The sequence below is a fragment of the Amia ocellicauda genome, unplaced genomic scaffold (assembly GCF_036373705.1).
Source record: "Amia ocellicauda isolate fAmiCal2 unplaced genomic scaffold, fAmiCal2.hap1 HAP1_SCAFFOLD_99, whole genome shotgun sequence".
NCBI classification, from domain to species: Eukaryota; Metazoa; Chordata; class Actinopteri; order Amiiformes; family Amiidae; genus Amia; species Amia ocellicauda.
This window is the reverse complement of record NW_027103024.1, coordinates 234,866-254,933: the sequence shown is the minus strand read 5'-3', so window position 1 is coordinate 254,933 and position 20,068 is coordinate 234,866. Positions and strand designations below refer to the sequence as shown.

Genomic DNA, 20,068 nt, shown 5'->3' with positions numbered 1-20,068 from the left:
ACTTCTGCATGGCATGGGGCCACAGGTCATTCCAAGTATTTCAAGACGCCTGCAAATGTGTGGACACGTTGTGTTGGCCCAACCCTCACAGATTGTGCCAAGTCAAGTAGAGATGCATGTTGTGCTGTTCTAAAGTGACACGTCGTAAACGGCAAAAACATCTCTCAGAGTTCCTGGCTTGACTTGCCTCTGGAAGACAACACTTGCCCAGGCTGGATATTTGCCGAAAGAAGCAAAGAGGACTAGACACCTTGCCTAGACGCAACTGCATATTTCATTGTCACCTGGAAGGCCATCCAGGCTTTTCACCATCATGGCCCTCGGTCAACAAGGCGCCCGAACAGGGACTCGAACCCTGGACCCTCAGATTAAAAGTCTGATGCTCTACCGGCTGAGCTACCCGGGCTTCAGTGAAGTGCTTCACAATGTGTTGGCTTCATGATTGTTCCAGACCGCTTTCTGGCCGGTTTAGAAAACTGGGCTCAGGGTGAAAAGGGTCACATGCATATGAGATGTTTGGGCAATGCGAGTTCTCCACAGCAAATCCGAATTTCCGGTGTTTTCTCCTTGTCCTCATGCAATTCCAATGGCTTGACATTTGGGAGCTCGTCCAAAACCGATGTCAAACCATAATCACGCCTTCCTTCGAGCCGGAATTGAACCAGCGACCTAAGGATGCCCGCTGCCTGAAACCTACAGTCCTCCGCTCTACCAACTGAGCTATCGAAGGGAAGCTTCTCACCGTCTTCCCCTGTCAGTCTCAGTGGCCGTGCAAAGCCAAGAAGCACCGTGGCTTGGCTCAGTGGTTTTCAACCCGTGTGCCGTGAGGACTACCCAATTGTGTCGTGAGATTTTTATCCCCTGAAAAATATTATGTCATTTTGTTTGGTCAACTTCATAAATCTTGTATCAAATCAAACTTATTCAAATGTGTGAAAATATTACATTTATACATCACCTGTAGAAAGCGTTTCATAACTGAAATGTTGTGTTTGCCGGACTGAACGCACACCTACACTGAGTTGCAGTGCTATCAGTTGTATCGTAAGGTACACTTATAAATTTCAATTTAAGAAGTGAATTTATAGTATCACCTTATCACGAATCCTGGAATCTTGTAGAACTCAATTTCTGTAATAATTGGACACAGACACCAATTCCAAAGATATAAATTGTTAAATTTATTCAAAAACAAAGACTAAATGTAGCACTACACTAATTATACAAAAGGGAAAAGCTAATTAAAATTCAACTCTAGATCAACAAATCAAAGACAAATCACTTCCGTGACCAAATCAAAGACCATGGGATCGCATATGATAACACACAAATCGTTAAACAAAAAAGGTTATAAACACATTAACTACAATACCGGTTAGTAAGACGAAGGTGAGTCTCTCGTTAGTATTGTTAGTCAGACATTAAATAACTACGCAGGTTAGTATTTATGTCAGGTAACTTCTCGTTATATATATATCAGTCTCATTTACGTTTAGGTGCCGAGAAAGATCCTATCGTTACTTGTTACCACAATTTCCCTTAACTGATTATTATTCAATGATCAAGGATAGGCAGGGCCACCAATAATCTAACGTCTATTGACTTGTGTCAATTTCAGACTAAACAGTTAAACAGGAATGAGAAGATATTTCTCGGGGTTGACAGATTTTATTTCTAAAATTATCAACAAAACAGTTTAATGCAACACACATTTATATTTAAGAAAACTAAATGATATTACACATTCTAGAGTTTTGAATCACAGAATAACATTTCTAATTGATTTCTCAAATGTCATGAATCATGAACTCCAAACTGTTAAACTTATCTGAACTTCGTCGCAGAGAGGCCTCTCTGTCTTCGGGCTCAGATCACAGCACACGGCACATGGTCCGTGTGGTTTGGAACAAAGGCAGTGCGGTTCGGCTTTGTCCAAGAACTTCCACTCAGTCGATGCACCTGGAAATTGGGGTTTCGCGAAATTAGAGTCTTTTCCAAACAGATTTTCCACTGGTTTGAAGGCTCCAAGGTTGTGCACAAAATCTTCTTTGTAAGCAGGGTTCCACCGTAGTTACTTGAAGACAAAGTCTTTGAGGAAAGCAGGGCCCTGTTCGTTCCAAGGGTCAAGTTTCTTAAGACTCAAATAGCTATTTAAATGACTGAACACTTTCATATACATTCGACTTACTCAATTGTCCAGCTGTAAAACTCCACTGATCAGGTGGGCACAGGCGGGCATGCGCAGTCTGTAAAGTTCTTTATTTAATAAAGTCCTTTAATAGAATTCTTCGTACGGCTCAATCTCCTTCTCCCAGTTTAACTCTTCTGTTGCCGGCAAAGACTTGGTTGGTTTCTGGTTCCGGTTCGGGCAACAGAGCTACAGGTTGAGCTGTGGCAGCGAGTTACTGGTTCAGGTGAGAGAGAAAGAGAGAGAGAGAGAGAGAGAGAGAGAGAGACTGTGCACTGTTCCTTATAGTCTGTCAGATCAATAGGTGATTGGTTCTTGAGTTCTTGAGATTGGATTTCGGTTTCAGCCCCCAGTGTCCTAATGGAGGGGGGCTTGATTTATGACTGATGTCAATCCATGCCATCTTTTGGAAGTGCCGGTTGGCCCGGGTTCGTAGCTCTATGTCGGGATTTCGGCTCTCGTCCACTTCAAAGAGTTTTTATCACCTACAGGCCCCTTTCTCCAGACATCTCATAGCAGGATTCAACCTATTTGGCCTCTTCTCGGTGCCATCCACCCCAAAACTGTCACTTTGATGCAAACCAGTTCCAAGCTGATGAGCAAAGGAAATCTGATAACTTTGGGGGTGGAGAGGTCTTCTTTAGATCAGTGCTTCAGCTCAGAGCCCAAATGCTCTTATCAAAATACACCCAACATAACGCTACACAGTGGAACTGCAAGGCAATTGATTAAAGGGACATGTGGTGAATTCCTTTTTATCTTTATACTGTTGTTGGATGTCTCCTGTTCCTCTAAGTCTCATTTGGCCCTGGTTTTCCCCCTCTGTGTTGAATAATCAGGCTCTAAATAGCCCCGGCGTTTCTCCTGCAGTTCTTCGTTCTTTCCACTGCTAGCGCTGCCTTTGTGCAGCTTGTTATAGGATATTGTGAACTGAACCTATTTTGCTGTGAATTTATATTTACTGCGAATAGTTTATTGTGGCTGGTCTTGGTCTGTCTGCACTAAATAAATGATTTGTATCAAGGGATTATTTAGTTTGTCTGTGTACTTTTTTACCTAACCACTAAGGGCCACTCCTTGCACTTCACACATTTGCCCTTTTAATTACTCCCTTACTGACATACTTTAACATGCAATGTGCGTGTGATAATAGTTTTAGCAGCCTGTTGCCATTCAGGTGAGACAATACCTAGTAAATCCTTTTTTTTTTTTTCATGTTGGTGCGCCGCGAAGGTTTTTGGTCTCAGCAAAGTGTGCCGTGGCATTACAACGCTTGGGAACCACTGGCTTGGCTTGTTGGGCATCCAGGTATGCACTGAGATTACGATCGGCACGATGATTGTCGTTCTCAGGAGAATTGTGTTTCTTTGCTGATCATGTTCTCTGTCGCTTTTTACAAAGTTCTTACAAGTGGCACATTGGGGATGAGGAGCAGAGCATGCTGACACGCATAGCTGTGGACTTCTGCATGGCATGGGGCCACAGGTCATTCCAAGTATTTCAAGACGCCTGCAAATGTGTGGACACGTTGTGTTGGCCCAACCCTCACAGATTGTGCCAAGTCAAGTAGAGATGCATGTTGTGCTGTTCTAAAGTGACACGTCGTCAACGGCAAAAACATCTCTCAGAGTTCCTGGCTTGACTTGCCTCTGGAAGACAACACTTGCCCAGGCTGGATATTTGCCGAAAGAAGCAAAGAGGACTAGACACCTTGCCTAGACGCAACTGCATATTTCATTGTCACCTGGAAGGCCATCCAGGCTTTTCACCATCATGGCTCTCGGTCAACAAGGCGCCCGAACAGGGACTCGAACCCTGGACCCTCAGATTAAAAGTCTGATGCTCTACCGGCTGAGCTACCCGGGCTTCAGTGAAGTGCTTCACAATGTGTTGGCTTCATGATTGTTCCAGACCGCTTTCTGGCCGTTTTAGAAAACTGGGCTCAGGGTCACATGCATATGAGATGTTTGGGCAATGCGAGTTCTCCACAGCAAATCCGAATTTCCGGTGTTTTCTCCTTGTCCTCATGCAATTCCAATGGCTTGACATTTGGGAGCTCGTCCAAAACCGATGTCAAACCATAATCACGCCTTCCTTCGAGCCGGAATTGAACCAGCGACCTAAGGATGCCCGCTGCCTGAAACCTACAGTCCTCCGCTCTACCAACTGAGCTATCGAAGGGAAGCTTCTCACCGTCTTCCCCTGGCAGTCTCAGTGGCCGTGCAAAGCCAAGAAGCACCGTGGCTTGGCTCAGTGGTTTTCAACCCGTGTGCCGTGAGGACTACCCAATTGTGTCGTGAGATTTTTATCCCCTGAAAAATATTATGTCATTTTGTTTGGTCAACTTCATAAATCTTGTATCAAATCAAACTTATTCAAATGTGTGAAAATATTACATTTATACATCACCTGTAGAAAGCGTTTCATAACTGAAATGTTGTGTTTGCCGGACTGAACGCACACCTACACTGAGTTGCAGTGCTATCAGTTGTATCGTAAGGTACACTTATAAATTTCAATTTAAGAAGTGAATTTATAGTATCACCTTATCACGAATCCTGGAATCTTGTAGAACTCAATTTCTGTAATAATTGGACACAGACACCAATTCCAAAGATATAAATTGTTAAATTTATTCAAAAACAAAGACTAAATGTAGCACTACACTAATTATACAAAAGGGAAAAGCTAATTAAAATTCAACTCTAGATCAACAAATCAAAGACAAATCACTTCCGTGACCAAATCAAAGACCATGGGATCGCATATGATAACACACAAATCGTTAAACAAAAAAGGTTATAAACACATTAACTACAATACCGGTTAGTAAGACGAAGGTGAGTCTCTCGTTAGTATTGTTAGTCAGACATTAAATAACTACGCAGGTTAGTATTTATGTCAGGTAACTTCTCGTTATATATATATCAGTCTCATTTACGTTTAGGTGCCGAGAAAGATCCTATCGTTACTTGTTACCACAATTTCCCTTAACTGATTATTATTCAATGATCAAGGATAGGCAGGGCCACCAATAATCTAACGTCTATTGACTTGTGTCAATTTCAGACTAAACAGTTAAACAGGAATGAGAAGATATTTCTCGGGGTTGACAGATTTTATTTCTAAAATTATCAACAAAACAGTTTAATGCAACACACATTTATATTTAAGAAAACTAAATGATATTACACATTCTAGAGTTTTGAATCACAGAATAACATTTCTAATTGATTTCTCAAATGTCATGAATCATGAACTCCAAACTGTTAAACTTATCTGAACTTCGTCGCAGAGAGGCCTCTCTGTCTTCGGGCTCAGATCACAGCACACGGCACATGGTCCGTGTGGTTTGGAACAAAGGCAGTGCGGTTCGGCTTTGTCCAAGAACTTCCACTCAGTCGATGCACCTGGAAATTGGGGTTTCGCGAAATTAGAGTCTTTTCCAAACAGATTTTCCACTGGTTTGAAGGCTCCAAGGTTGTGCACAAAATCTTCTTTGTAAGCAGGGTTCCACCGTAGTTACTTGAAGACAAAGTCTTTGAGGAAAGCAGGGCCCTGTTCGTTCCAAGGGTCAAGTTTCTTAAGACTCAAATAGCTATTTAAATGACTGAACACTTTCATATACATTCGACTTACTCAATTGTCCAGCTGTAAAACTCCACTGATCAGGTGGGCACAGGCGGGCATGCGCAGTCTGTAAAGTTCTTTATTTAATAAAGTCCTTTAATAGAATTCTTCGTACGGCTCAATCTCCTTCTCCCAGTTTAACTCTTCTGTTGCCGGCAAAGACTTGGTTGGTTTCTGGTTCCGGTTCGGGCAACAGAGCTACAGGTTGAGCTGTGGCAGCGAGTTACTGGTTCAGGTGAGAGAGAAAGAGAGAGAGAGAGAGAGAGAGAGAGAGAGACTGTGCACTGTTCCTTATAGTCTGTCAGATCAATAGGTGATTGGTTCTTGAGTTCTTGAGATTGGATTTCGGTTTCAGCCCCCAGTGTCCTAATGGAGGGGGGCTTGATTTATGACTGATGTCAATCCATGCCATCTTTTGGAAGTGCCGGTTGGCCCGGGTTCGTAGCTCTATGTCGGGATTTCGGCTCTCGTCCACTTCAAAGAGTTTTTATCACCTACAGGCCCCTTTCTCCAGACATCTCATAGCAGGATTCAACCTATTTGGCCTCTTCTCGGTGCCATCCACCCCAAAACTGTCACTTTGATGCAAACCAGTTCCAAGCTGATGAGCAAAGGAAATCTGATAACTTTGGGGGTGGAGAGGTCTTCTTTAGATCAGTGCTTCAGCTCAGAGCCCAAATGCTCTTATCAAAATACACCCAACATAACGCTACACAGTGGAACTGCAAGGCAATTGATTAAAGGGACATGTGGTGAATTCCTTTTTATCTTTATACTGTTGTTGGATGTCTCCTGTTCCTCTAAGTCTCATTTGGCCCTGGTTTTCCCCCTCTGTGTTGAATAATCAGGCTCTAAATAGCCCCGGCGTTTCTCCTGCAGTTCTTCGTTCTTTCCACTGCTAGCGCTGCCTTTGTGCAGCTTGTTATAGGATATTGTGAACTGAACCTATTTTGCTGTGAATTTATATTTACTGCGAATAGTTTATTGTGGCTGGTCTTGGTCTGTCTGCACTAAATAAATGATTTGTATCAAGGGATTATTTAGTTTGTCTGTGTACTTTTTTACCTAACCACTAAGGGCCACTCCTTGCACTTCACACATTTGCCCTTTTAATTACTCCCTTACTGACATACTTTAACATGCAATGTGCGTGTGATAATAGTTTTAGCAGCCTGTTGCCATTCAGGTGAGACAATACCTAGTAAATCCTTTTTTTTTTTTTCATGTTGGTGCGCCGCGAAGGTTTTTGGTCTCAGCAAAGTGTGCCGTGGCATTACAACGCTTGGGAACCACTGGCTTGGCTTGTTGGGCATCCAGGTATGCACTGAGATTACGATCGGCACGATGATTGTCGTTCTCAGGAGAATTGTGTTTCTTTGCTGATCATGTTCTCTGTCGCTTTTTACAAAGTTCTTACAAGTGGCACATTGGGGATGAGGAGCAGAGCATGCTGACACGCATAGCTGTGGACTTCTGCATGGCATGGGGCCACAGGTCATTCCAAGTATTTCAAGACGCCTGCAAATGTGTGGACACGTTGTGTTGGCCCAACCCTCACAGATTGTGCCAAGTCAAGTAGAGATGCATGTTGTGCTGTTCTAAAGTGACACGTCGTCAACGGCAAAAACATCTCTCAGAGTTCCTGGCTTGACTTGCCTCTGGAAGACAACACTTGCCCAGGCTGGATATTTGCCGAAAGAAGCAAAGAGGACTAGACACCTTGCCTAGACGCAACTGCATATTTCATTGTCACCTGGAAGGCCATCCAGGCTTTTCACCATCATGGCTCTCGGTCAACAAGGCGCCCGAACAGGGACTCAAACCCTGGACCCTCAGATTAAAAGTCTGATGCCCTCCTGGCTGAGCTACCCGAGCTTCAGTGAAGTGCTTCACAATGTGTTGGCTTCATGATTGTTCCAGACCGCTTTCTGGCCGGTTTAGAAAACTGGGCTCAGGGTGAAAAGGGTCACATGCATATGAGATGTTTGGGCAATGCGAGTTCTCCACAGCAAATCCGAATTTCCGGTGTTTTCTCCTTGTCCTCATGCAATTCCAATGGCTTGACATTTGGGAGCTCGTCCAAAACCGATGTCAAACCATAATCACGCCTTCCTTCGAGCCGGAATTGAACCAGCGACCTAAGGATGCCCGCTGCCTGAAACCTACAGTCCTCCGCTCTACCAACTGAGCTATCGAAGGGAAGCTTCTCACCGTCTTCCCCTGGCAGTCTCAGTGGCCGTGCAAAGCCAAGAAGCACCGTGGCTTGGCTCAGTGGTTTTCAACCCGTGTGCCGTGAGGACTACCCAATTGTGTCGTGAGATTTTTATCCCCTGAAAAATATTATGTCATTTTGTTTGGTCAACTTCATAAATCTTGTATCAAATCAAACTTATTCAAATGTGTGAAAATATTACATTTATACATCACCTGTAGAAAGCGTTTCATAACTGAATTGTTGTGTTTGCCGGACTGAACGCACACCTACACTGAGTTGCAGTGCTATCAGTTGTATCGTAAGGTACACTTATAAATTTCAATTTAAGAAGTGAATTTATAGTATCACCTTATCACGAATCCTGGAATCTTGTAGAACTCAATTTCTGTAATAATTGGACACAGACACCAATTCCAAAGATATAAATTGTTAAATTTATTCAAAAACAAAGACTAAATGTAGCACTACACTAATTATACAAAAGGGAAAAGCTAATTAAAATTCAACTCTAGATCAACAAATCAAAGACAAATCACTTCCGTGACCAAATCAAAGACCATGGGATCGCATATGATAGCACACAAATCGTTTAACAAAAAAGGTTATAAACACATTAACTACAATACCGGTTAGTAAGACGAAGGTGAGTCTCTCGTTAGTATTGTTAGTCAGACATTAAATAACTACGCAGGTTAGTATTTATGTCAGGTAACTTCTCGTTATATATATATCAGTCTCATTTACGTTTAGGTGCCGAGAAAGATCCTATCGTTACTTGTTACCACAATTTCCCTTAACTGATTATTATTCAATGATCAAGGATAGGCAGGGCCACCAATAATCTAACGTCTATTGACTTGTGTCAATTTCAGACTAAACAGTTAAACAGGAATGAGAAGATATTTCTCGGGGTTGACAGATTTTATTTCTAAAATTATCAACAAAACAGTTTAATGCAACACACATTTATATTTAAGAAAACTAAATGATATTACACATTCTAGAGTTTTGAATCACAGAATAACATTTCTAATTGATTTCTCAAATGTCATGAATCATGAACTCCAAACTGTTAAACTTATCTGAACTTCGTCGCAGAGAGGCCTCTCTGTCTTCGGGCTCAGATCACAGCACACGGCACATGGTCCGTGTGGTTTGGAACAAAGGCAGTGCGGTTCGGCTTTGTCCAAGAACTTCCACTCAGTCGAAGCACCTGGAAGTTGGGGTTTCGCGAAATTAGAGTCTTTTCCTAACAGATTTTCCACTGGTTTGAAGGCTCCAAGGTTGTGCACAAAATCTTCTTTGTAAGCAGGGTTCCACCGTAGTTACTTGAAGACAAAGTCTTTGAGGAAAGCAGGGCCCTGTTCGTTCCAAGGGTCAAGTTTCTTAAGACTCAAATAGCTATTTAAATGACTGAACACTTTCATATACATTCGACTTACTCAATTGTCCAGCTGTAAAACTCCACTGATCAGGTGGGCACAGGCGGGCATGCGCAGTCTGTAAAGTTCTTTATTTAATAAAGTCCTTTAAAAGAATTCTTCGTACGGCTCAATCTCCTTCTCCCAGTTTAACTCTTCTGTTGCCGGCAAAGACTTGGTTGGTTTCTGGTTCCGGTTCGGGCAACAGAGCTACAGGTTGAGCTGTGGCAGCGAGTTACTGGTTCAGGTGAGAGAGAAAGAGAGAGAGAGAGATAGAGAGAGAGAGAGAGAGAGAGAGAGACTGTGCACTGTTCCTTATAGTCTGTCAGATCAATAGGTGATTGGTTCTTGAGTTCTTGAGATTGGATTTCGGTTTCAGCCCCCAGTGTCCTAATGGAGGGGGGCTTGATTTATGACTGATGTCAATCCATGCCATCTTTTGGAAATGCCGGTTGGCCCGGGTTCGTAGCTCTATGTCGGGATTTCGGCTCTCGTCCACTTCAAAGAGTTTTTATCACCTACAGGCCCCTTTCTCCAGACATCTCATAGCAGGATTCAACCTATTTGGCCTCTTCTCGGTGCCATCCTCCCCAAAACTGTCACTTTGATGCAAACCAGTTCCAAGCTGATGAGCAAAGGAAATCTGATAACTTTGGGGGTGGAGAGGTCTTCTTTAGATCAGTGCTTCAGCTCAGAGCCCAAATGCTCTTATCAAAATACACCCAACATAACGCTACACAGTGGAACTGCAAGGCAATTGATTAAAGGGACATGTGGTAAATTCCTTTTCATCTTTATACTGTTGTTGGATGTCTCCTGTTCCTCTAAGTCTCATTTGGCCTTGGTTTTCCCCCTCTGTGTTGAATAATCGGGCTCTAAATAGCCCCGGCGTTTCTCCTGCAGTTCTTCGTTCTTTCCACTGCTAGCGCTGCCTTTGTGCAGCTTGTTATAGGATATTGTGAACTGAACCTATTTTGCTGTGAATTTATATTTACTGCGAATAGTTTATTGTGGCTGGTCTTGGTCTGTCTGCACTAAATAAATGATTTGTATCAAGGGATTATTTAGTTTGTCTGTGTACTTTTTTACCTAACCACTAAGGGCCACTCCTTGCACTTCACACATTTGCCCTTTTAATTACTCCCTTACTGACATTCTTTAACATGCAATGTGCGTGTGATAATAGTTTTAGCAGCCTGTTGCCATTCAGGTGAGACAATACCTAGTAAATCCGTTTTTTTTTTTTTCATGTTGGTGCGCCGCGAAGGTTTTTGGTCTCAGCAAAGTGTGCCGTGGCATTACAACGCTTGGGAACCACTGGCTTGGCTTGTTGGGCATCCAGGTATGCACTGAGATTACGATCGGCACGATGATTGTCGTTCTCAGGAGAATTGTGTTTCTTTGCTGATCATGTTCTCTGTCGCTTTTTACAAAGTTCTTACAAGTGGCACATTGGGGATGAGGAGCAGAGCATGCTGACACGCATAGCTGTGGACTTCTGCATGGCATGGGGCCACAGGTCATTCCAAGTATTTCAAGATGCCTGCAAATGTGTGGACACGTTGTGTTGGCCCAACCCTCACAGATTGTGCCAAGTCAAGTAGAGATGCATGTTGTGCTGTTCTAAAGTGACACGTCGTCAACGGCAAAAACATCTCTCAGAGTTCCTGGCTTGACTTGCCTCTGGAAGACAACACTTGCCCAGGCTGGATATTTGCCGAAAGAAGCAAAGAGGACTAGACACCTTGCCTAGACGCAACTGCATATTTCATTGTCACCTGGAAGGCCATCCAGGCTTTTCACCACCATGGCCCTCGGTCAACAAGGCGCCCGAACAGGGACTCGAACCCTGGACCCTCAGATTAAAAGTCTGATGCTCTAACACACAAATCGTTAAACAAAAAAGGTTATAAACACATTAACTACAATACCGGTTAGTAAGACGAAGGTGAGTCTCTCGTTAGTATTGTTAGTCAGACATTAAATAACTACGCAGGTTAGTATTTATGTCAGGTAACTTCTCGTTATATATATATCAGTCTCATTTACGTTTAGGTGCCGAGAAAGATCCTATCGTTACTTGTTACCACAATTTCCCTTAACTGATTATTATTCAATGATCAAGGATAGGCAGGGCCATCAATAATCTAACGTCTATTGACTTGTGTCAATTTCAGACTAAACAGTTAAACAGGAATGAGAAGATATTTCTCAGGGTTGACAGATTTTATTTCTAAAATTATCAACAAAACAGTTTAATGCAACACACATTTATATTTAAGAAAACTAAATGATATTACACATTCTAGAGTTTTGAATCACAGAATAACATTTCGAATTGATTTCTCAAATGTCATGAATCATGAACTCCAAACTGTTAAACTTATCTGAACTTCGTCGCAGAGAGGCCTCTCTGTCTTCGGGCTCAGATCACAGCACACGGCACATGGTCCGTGTGGTTTGGAACAAAGGCAGTGCGGTTCGGCTTTGTCCAAGAACTTCCACTCAGTCGATGCACCTGGAAATTGGGGTTTCGCGAAATTAGAGTCTTTTCCAAACAGATTTTCCACTGGTTTGAAGGCTCCAAGGTTGTGCACAAAATCTTCTTTGTAAGCAGGGTTCCACCGTAGTTACTTGAAGACAAAGTCTTTGAGGAAAGCAGGGCCCTGTTCGTTCCAAGGGTCAAGTTTCTTAAGACTCAAATAGCTATTTAAATGACTGAACACTTTCATATACATTCGACTTACTCAATTGTCCAGCTGTAAAACTCCACTGATCAGGTGGGCACAGGCGGGCATGCGCAGTCTGTAAAGTTCTTTATTTAATAAAGTCCTTTAAAAGAATTCTTCGTACGGCTCAATCTCCTTCTCCCAGTTTAACTCTTCTGTTGCCGGCAAAGACTTGGTTGGTTTCTGGTTCCGGTTCGGGCAACAGAGCTACAGGTTGAGCTGTGGCAGCGAGTTACTGGTTCAGGTGAGAGAGAAAGAGAGAGAGAGAGAAAGAGAGAGAGAGAGAGAGAGAGAGACTGTGCACTGTTCCTTATAGTCTGTCAGATCAATAGGTGATTGGTTCTTGAGTTCTTGAGATTGGATTTCGGTTTCAGCCCCCAGTGTCCTAATGGAGGGGGGCTTGATTTATGACTGATGTCAATCCATGCCATCTTTTGGAAATGCCGGTTGGCCCGGGTTCGTAGCACTATGTCGGGATTTCGGCTCTCGTCCACTTCAAAGAGTTTTTATCACCTACAGGCCCCTTTCTCCAGACATCTCATAGCAGGATTCAACCTATTTGGCCTCTTCTCGGTGCCATCCTCCCCAAAACTGTCACTTTGATGCAAACCAGTTCCAAGCTGATGAGCAAAGGAAATCTGATAACTTTGGGGGTGGAGAGGTCTTCTTTAGATCAGTGCTTCAGCTCAGAGCCCAAATGCTCTTATCAAAATACACCCAACATAACGCTACACAGTGGAACTGCAAGGCAATTGATTAAAGGGACATGTGGTGAATTCCTTTTTATCTTTATACTGTTGTTGGATGTCTCCTGTTCCTCTAAGTCTCATTTGGCCTTGGTTTTCCCCCTCTGTGTTGAATAATCGGGCTCTAAATAGCACCGGCGTTTCTCCTGCAGTTCTTCGTTCTTTCCACTGCTAGCGCTGCCTTTGTGAAGGCAGATGGTGCTTGTGAGAAGTCAACAGCATGTCCACCGAAAAGGGTGTCTGACTCCTGGTTTTGGATCCGGAAGGGTTGATAACAGACCGAAACGGTTACAATATGATACTGCTTAGATTAACTGTGGATATGTATAGTGATCGTGCTCGGCTCAGGTGTGCGTTCAGTCTGCACACAAAACATTTCGGTCGCGAAACGTCTAATCAAATCGAATAAAATGGCGGGGATAGCATGTTTGATCCGTGTGCTATTGTTTTTCAACAATTGTAATGCCCTTTGTAACGTTTAACTACTTCGTTAAATACAGCTTGTTATAGGATATTGTGAACTGAACCTATTTTGCTGTGAATTTATATTTACTGCGAATAGTTTATTGTGGCTGGTCTTGGTCTGTCTGCACTAAATAAATGATTTGTATCAAGGGATTATTTAGTTTGTCTGTGTACTTTTTTACCTAACCACTAAGGGCCACTCCTTGCACTTCACACATTTGCCCTTTAAATTACTCCCTTACTGACATACTTTAACATGCAATGTGCGTGTGATAATAGTTTTAGCAGCCTGTTGCCATTCAGGTGAGACAATACCTAGTAAATCCGTTTTTTTTTTTTTCATGTTGGTGCGCCGCGAAGGTTTTTGGTCTCAGCAAAGTGTGCCGTGGCATTACAACGCTTGGGAACCACTGGCTTGGCTTGTTGGGCATCCAGGTATGCACTGAGATTACGATCGGCACGATGATTGTCGTTCTCAGGAGAATTGTGTTTCTTTGCTGATCATGTTCTCTGTCGCTTTTTACAAAGTTCTTACAAGTGGCACATTGGGGATGAGGAGCAGAGCATGCTGACACGCATAGCTGTGGACTTCTGCATGGCATGGGGCCACAGGTCATTCCAAGTATTTCAAGACGCCTGCAAATGTGTGGACACGTTGTGTTGGCCCAACCCTCACAGATTGTGCCAAGTCAAGTAGAGATGCATGTTGTGCTGTTCTAAAGTGACACGTCGTCAACGGCAAAAACATCTCTCAGAGTTCCTGGCTTGACTTGCCTCTGGAAGACAACACTTGCCCAGGCTGGATATTTGCCGAAAGAAGCAAAGAGGACTAGACACCTTGCCTAGACGCAACTGCATATTTCATTGTCACCTGGAAGGCCATCCAGGCTTTTCACCATCATGGCCCTCGGTCAACAAGGCGCCCGAACAGGGACTCGAACCCTGGACCCTCAGATTAAAAGTCTGATGCTCTACCGGCTGAGCTACCCGGGCTTCAGTGAAGTGCTTCACAATGTGTTGGCTTCAAGATTGTTCCAGACCGCTTTCTGGCCGGTTTAGAAAACTGGGCTCAGGGTGAAAAGGGTCACATGCATATGAGATGTTTGGGCAATGCGAGTTCTCCACAGCAAATCCGAATTTCCGGTGTTTTCTCCTTGTCCTCATGCAATTCCAATGGCTTGACATTTGGGAGCTCGTCCAAAACCGATGTCAAACCATAATCACGCCTTCCTTCGAGCCGGAATTGAACCAGCGACCTAAGGATGCCCGCTGCCTGAAACCTACAGTCCTCCGCTCTACCAACTGAGCTATCGAAGGGAAGCTTCTCACCGTCTTCCCCTGGCAGTCTCAGTGGCCGTGCAAAGCCAAGAAGCACCGTGGCTTGGCTCAGTGGTTTTCAACCCGTGTGCCGTGAGGACTACCCAATTGTGTCGTGAGATTTTTATCCCCTGAAAAATATTATGTCATTTTGTTTGGTCAACTTCATAAATCTTGTATCAAATCAAACTTATTCAAATGTGTGAAAATATTACATTTATACATCACCTGTAGAAAGCGTTTCATAACTGAAATGTTGTGTTTGCCGGACTGAACGCACACCTACACTGAGTTGCAGTGCTATCAGTTGTATCGTAAGGTACACTTATAAATTTCAATTTAAGAAGTGAATTTATAGTATCACCTTATCACGAATCCTGGAATCTTGTAGAACTCAATTTCTGTAATAATTGGACACAGACACCAATTCCAAAGATATAAATTGTTAAATTTATTCAAAAACAAAGACTAAATGTAGCACTACACTAATTATACAAAAGGGAAAAGCTAATCAAAATTCAACTCTAGATCAACAAATCAAAGACAAATCACTTCCGTGACCAAATCAAAGACCATGGGATCGCATATGATAACACACAAATCGTTAAACAAAAAAGGTTATAAACACATTAACTACAATACCGGTTAGTAAGACGAAGGTGAGTCTCTCGTTAGTATTGTTAGTCAGACATTAAATAACTACGCAGGTTAGTATTTATGTCAGGTAACTTCTCGTTATATATATATCAGTCTCATTTACGTTTAGGTGCCGAGAAAGATCCTATCATTACTTGTTACCACAATTTCCCTTAACTGATTATTATTCAATGATGAAGGATAGGCAGGGCCACCAATAATCTAACGTCTATTGACTTGTGTCAATTTCAGACTAAACAGTTAAACAGGAATGAGAAGATATTTCTCGGCGTTGACAGATTTTATTTCTAAAATTATCAACAAAACAGTTGAATGCAACACACATTTATATTTAAGAAAACTAAATGATATTACACATTCTAGAGTTATGAATCACAGATTAACATTTCTAATTGATTTCTTAAATGTCATGAATCACAAACTCCAAACTGTTAAACTTATCTGAACTTCGTCGCAGAGAGGCCTCTCTGGCTTCGGGCTCAGATAACAGCACACGGCACGAGGTCCGTGTGGTTGGAACAAAGGCAGTCCGGTTCAGCTTTGTCCAAGAACTTCCACTCAGTCGATGCACCTGGAAGTTGGGGTTTCGCGAATGTAGAGTCTTTTCCAAACAGATTTTCCATTGGTTTGAAGGCTCCAAGGTTGTGCACAAAATCTTCTTTGTAAGCAGGGTTCCACCGTAGTTACTTGAAGACAAAGTCTTTGAGGAAAGCAGGGCCCTGTTTGTTCCAAGGGTCAAGTTTCTTAAGACTCAAATAGCTATTTAAATGACTGGCACTTTCGTATTCAGTCGACTTAGTCAATTGTCCAGCTGTAAAACTCCACTGATCAGGTGGGTCTGTAAAGTTCTTTATTTAATAAAGTCCTTTAAAAGAATTCTTCGTACGGCTCAATCTCCTTCTCCCAGTTTAATTCTTCTGTTGCCGGCAAAGACTTTGTTGGTTTCTGGTTCCGGTTCTGGCAACAGAGCTACAGGTTGCGAGTTTCTGGTTCAGGTGAGAGAGAGAGTAAGAGAGAGAGACCGTGCGCTGTTCTTTATAGTCTGTCAGATCAATAGGTGATTGGTTCTTGATTTTTTTAGATTGGATTTCGGTTTCAGCCCCCAGTGTCCTATTGGAGGGGGGCTTGATTTATGACTGATGTCAATCCATGCCATCTTTTGGAAATGCCGGTTGGCCCGGGTTCGTAGCTCTATGTCGGGATTTCGGCTCTCGTCCACTTCAAAGAGTTTTTATTACCTACAGGCCCCTTTCTCCTATCTCATAGCAGGATTCCAAACTATTTGGCCTATTCTCGGTGCCATCCTCCCCAAAACTGTCACTTTGATGTAAACCAGTTCCAAGCTGATGAGTTAAGGAAATCTGATAACTTTTGGTGGGGGGAGAGGTCTTCTTTAGATCAGTGCTTCAGCTCAGAGCTAAAATGCTCTTATCAAAATACACCCAACATAACACTACAATAATATATGGTTTGCTAAGTTGTAAATAATGGCTAAAATGCATTTACTGTGCATTCGGTTAATCATTAATTACTAGGTTTATGTTTATTTATTGCATGAATGTGGATCCTTCAAATGTTTAATAAATAATGACTAATATGTAAAGTTAAAAATTAATTACGAGTGTGTTTGTGCTTAACTAATGCATACTTCTGGCCCCTTAAAATAAAGTGTTATCAGATCTCCTTTGAGATATGACTCCCTCCCCTTCAGGTTCTGCAACGTTGAATAAATAAACTTAGATAGCCGCGACTGTTTCCCAAAAATGTATTGTTTCAAATATGCCGTTTAACAGCATTTGTTAGGGGTGTAACGTTACGGTACACAAAACTGACAGTTCGGTACGTACCTCGGTTTTGAAGTCTCGGTTCGTTATGGGTTCGGTACAGCGGGGGGGTGAACTAAACATTAATTCCTTTGTGCATGTTTCTAAGCTATGCAAAAGAGATTTCACTTGTTTCTCAGTCTGTCTGGTGATGCATAGCCCACATAGGGCACGTGCAACACATAACACAACATTTAGAAAGCGGGTGACACTTATTTTGTTACATATAAGAGCGACACTACTCCAGACACTCCCTTGCTCGTGATCTAAAGTTAGACAGAGATGCTGTGCTTGGCTGGGGTCACCTATCAGACAGGCCTCACACTTATCAACTAATTCACGGCCAATACAATGTTGTAACACTAGCGCAATAATGCCCTTTATGGTGTGTGTCATCACTAGTGTTACATGATCATCATAGTTTTTACAATTATATCTCGGAACTTCCCTGTCTGAATCAAAACTCTTGTGGGTTCTAGCAAGGCAAGAACAGAAGCATGCAATGTTCAATCTTGTTCGGGGTCTTAAAGAGTTGACAGAGGAATCAATATCACTGGTGTCTGGTACTCCACTATTCTAATGAAGAGAAAAGAAAATAACACTTAAAACTGTAATGTGTGTCGGTCAGTAAAGAAGTACACAACTAAACACAGTTGTAGGACCTCTATATTTACCTCTCTTTCCATTGATGGTCCAACTCCATCATCAGTGTCTGAGGTTTTATCCTCCCTGCCATGTTCATGGTCCTTGTCATCATCTTCAGACTCATCACCAGTGTTGACACCTTCGTCTTCATCAGACATTGGGAGAGCATCCCTGGGGCTCAGAGGAGGAGCGCTGACACTATTCTTTTGATAAACATACAAAGAAGAAAACATGCATTTAAATTCACTTTGCATTGAAATTCATATATACACACATACGGCCTAACAGCATGTAAACACCGGCATACGTTTAAAATTAATAATAATATTCTAAACACGTTTTTAAAGTAAAATAAAGTGTTACCTCTTTTGGGTCCCTGTCTTCCGACCATCTTAATTTTGTGTTAGGTGCCCCCGCATCTTCATCAGCAGCGTGGTCGCTAGGGGGTGTCTTCTTAGCTGGTGTAGCCATAGTGCGCTATGGGGGTTTCCACCAGTTACCGCAGACCTGTTCTGTCCCGAACGGGTGACATGTTTTCTGTGTTTACCAGCATGCTCTTTATACTGTAAATGGTGGCCGGCGGCTCTACAGAGGAGGCGGGGTGTGGGCGGGGTTGGGGGCGTGTGTGGGGACACGTGGGTAAATGGGGGGCAGTGGCTATACAGAGGAGGAGGAGTGTGGACGGAGTTGGGTGCGTGTATGGGTGCCACGTGGGTACAGTCATTTGTACCCATTAGGCTCGTGTCCATAACAAATATGTGATAACAATTTATCTCTCCAAATGGTCACCTCACCCAGTGTGTACACGTTGTTTTGAACGTGAGACCATGACCATAGCATGCATAGATACAGATGTCTGTTGGAGATCAACTTTATCGGAGTGAAATAGACACCCCAACATTCCGCCCCAACTGAATTCTGTAATGAGAACAACATTTTTGGCGGTTTCCTGGTATGTTATGTGGAATACAATTTTGTGTGATTCTTAGAAAAATTATGAAATACCATTTTGCCCCCCCATAAATAAGCCGCTCCAAGCAGTTAATTTTACACATCCAATATAATATATGAAGGGACACACTCTTCATAATGGCATCTGACTGGGGTCCATTTGATGATGATGGGGTCCGTTTAATGGCCAGTTTTATTCAGATTCCATGGTATGCCATAGAACAAGTTGTTATATATTATAAATTAATTACATCTTCTAAAACATTATATTGTGTACATTTATGGGACCAATGTTTGTTTTTTGAATTGACAGTTGTTTAACCCACATAACTAAGCACTCCCCCACCCACCCCAAGTCACAGAGCAAACTTTGAATGGAGGTGTGTAACATTCACCGTTTTTACCAATGTTATTAATAATAATAATAATAATAATATTATTATATTTTGTATTTGTTCGAAATGTAGTGAAAAGTCACTGTATAAAGTGTAATTGACATGTTTGTTTTATTATAGCTAAAAATGCGGCACAGCCTGCATTGCCCTGCTTGAGAGGCGTGTCAAGTGGAAAACAGCTGAAGAGATCCGATCGTGCTGATAAAGGGAGGTCCGTTCTACAGCGGGGGAGACAGCCACCAGTCACACAAAGGGGAAACACAGCGCCCAGAAAAGCCCTGAGTAAGACAAACCGGGTGGCACACGACACCACCGATGTGGGGGTGCAATGTGTGAAAGTGAACCGACCGAGCTCCGCTACTGTAAAAAGAGGTAAACGGGGTAAAAGCACGGTTAAAGCCACCACTAGTGGGGATACTGAGATGAAATGTGATCAATCACCCTGTGTTGACATACAGACCCCTGGTGATTGTAGGGCCCTGGTGTTTAGCAAGCAAGCAAGTCAGCTTGTGGAGGCGTTAAACACCGCTCAGTGCAAAATACATGTTTTGACAAATTTGTTAAAACAAATAGGGAATTGCCCCGTTTCTGATGAGAGTTTGATGAATCTGTAATTAACACTGTGAATCAATCAGTCTCTGCACGATCGAGAAGGGTTGTTACAAAAAACAACCAATTCTGAAAACAACAATTGACAAACAATGAAAAAGGAGAAGCACAAAAACTGTCAGTCTGCTTGTGTAATTAGGGGGGTAATGAGAAATAAAATTAATGCTGCGAAAAGAATGCTGCGTAGGCTTAAATTTAGAACAAATGTGTCACAATTAGCACGGTCACAGACACTGTTGCACACTCTCCAGACGGGAGGCCATCCGGTAAACTTGGA

The 20,068-nt window shown here is 42.6% G+C and overlaps 8 non-coding genes across 8 annotated transcripts; all 8 read right to left on the bottom strand.

The window, feature by feature from the left end:
* Positions 1 to 333: 333 nt before the first annotated feature.
* trnak-uuu (transfer RNA lysine (anticodon UUU)) lies at positions 334 to 406 on the bottom strand. The gene has a single exon. It is a non-coding gene; the product is annotated as a tRNA-Lys (tRNA).
* A 235-nt stretch (positions 407 to 641) lies between these two features.
* Positions 642 to 730, bottom strand: trnay-gua (transfer RNA tyrosine (anticodon GUA)). The gene is given in 2 exon segments: positions 642 to 677; positions 694 to 730. It is a non-coding gene; the product is annotated as a tRNA-Tyr (tRNA).
* Positions 731 to 3,981: 3,251 nt separating this feature from the next.
* On the bottom strand, positions 3,982 to 4,054 carry trnak-uuu (transfer RNA lysine (anticodon UUU)). Its single transcript has one exon. It is a non-coding gene; the product is annotated as a tRNA-Lys (tRNA).
* Positions 4,055 to 4,280: 226 nt separating this feature from the next.
* Positions 4,281 to 4,369, bottom strand: trnay-gua (transfer RNA tyrosine (anticodon GUA)). Its single transcript is given in 2 exon segments — positions 4,281 to 4,316; positions 4,333 to 4,369. It is a non-coding gene; the product is annotated as a tRNA-Tyr (tRNA).
* A 3,251-nt stretch (positions 4,370 to 7,620) lies between these two features.
* trnak-uuu (transfer RNA lysine (anticodon UUU)) lies at positions 7,621 to 7,693 on the bottom strand. Its single transcript has one exon. It is a non-coding gene; the product is annotated as a tRNA-Lys (tRNA).
* A 235-nt stretch (positions 7,694 to 7,928) lies between these two features.
* Positions 7,929 to 8,017, bottom strand: trnay-gua (transfer RNA tyrosine (anticodon GUA)). Its single transcript is given in 2 exon segments — positions 7,929 to 7,964; positions 7,981 to 8,017. It is a non-coding gene; the product is annotated as a tRNA-Tyr (tRNA).
* Positions 8,018 to 14,314: 6,297 nt separating this feature from the next.
* trnak-uuu (transfer RNA lysine (anticodon UUU)) lies at positions 14,315 to 14,387 on the bottom strand. The gene has a single exon. It is a non-coding gene; the product is annotated as a tRNA-Lys (tRNA).
* A 235-nt stretch (positions 14,388 to 14,622) lies between these two features.
* Positions 14,623 to 14,711, bottom strand: trnay-gua (transfer RNA tyrosine (anticodon GUA)). Its single transcript is given in 2 exon segments — positions 14,623 to 14,658; positions 14,675 to 14,711. It is a non-coding gene; the product is annotated as a tRNA-Tyr (tRNA).
* Between the last annotated feature and the right edge of the window lie 5,357 nt (positions 14,712 to 20,068).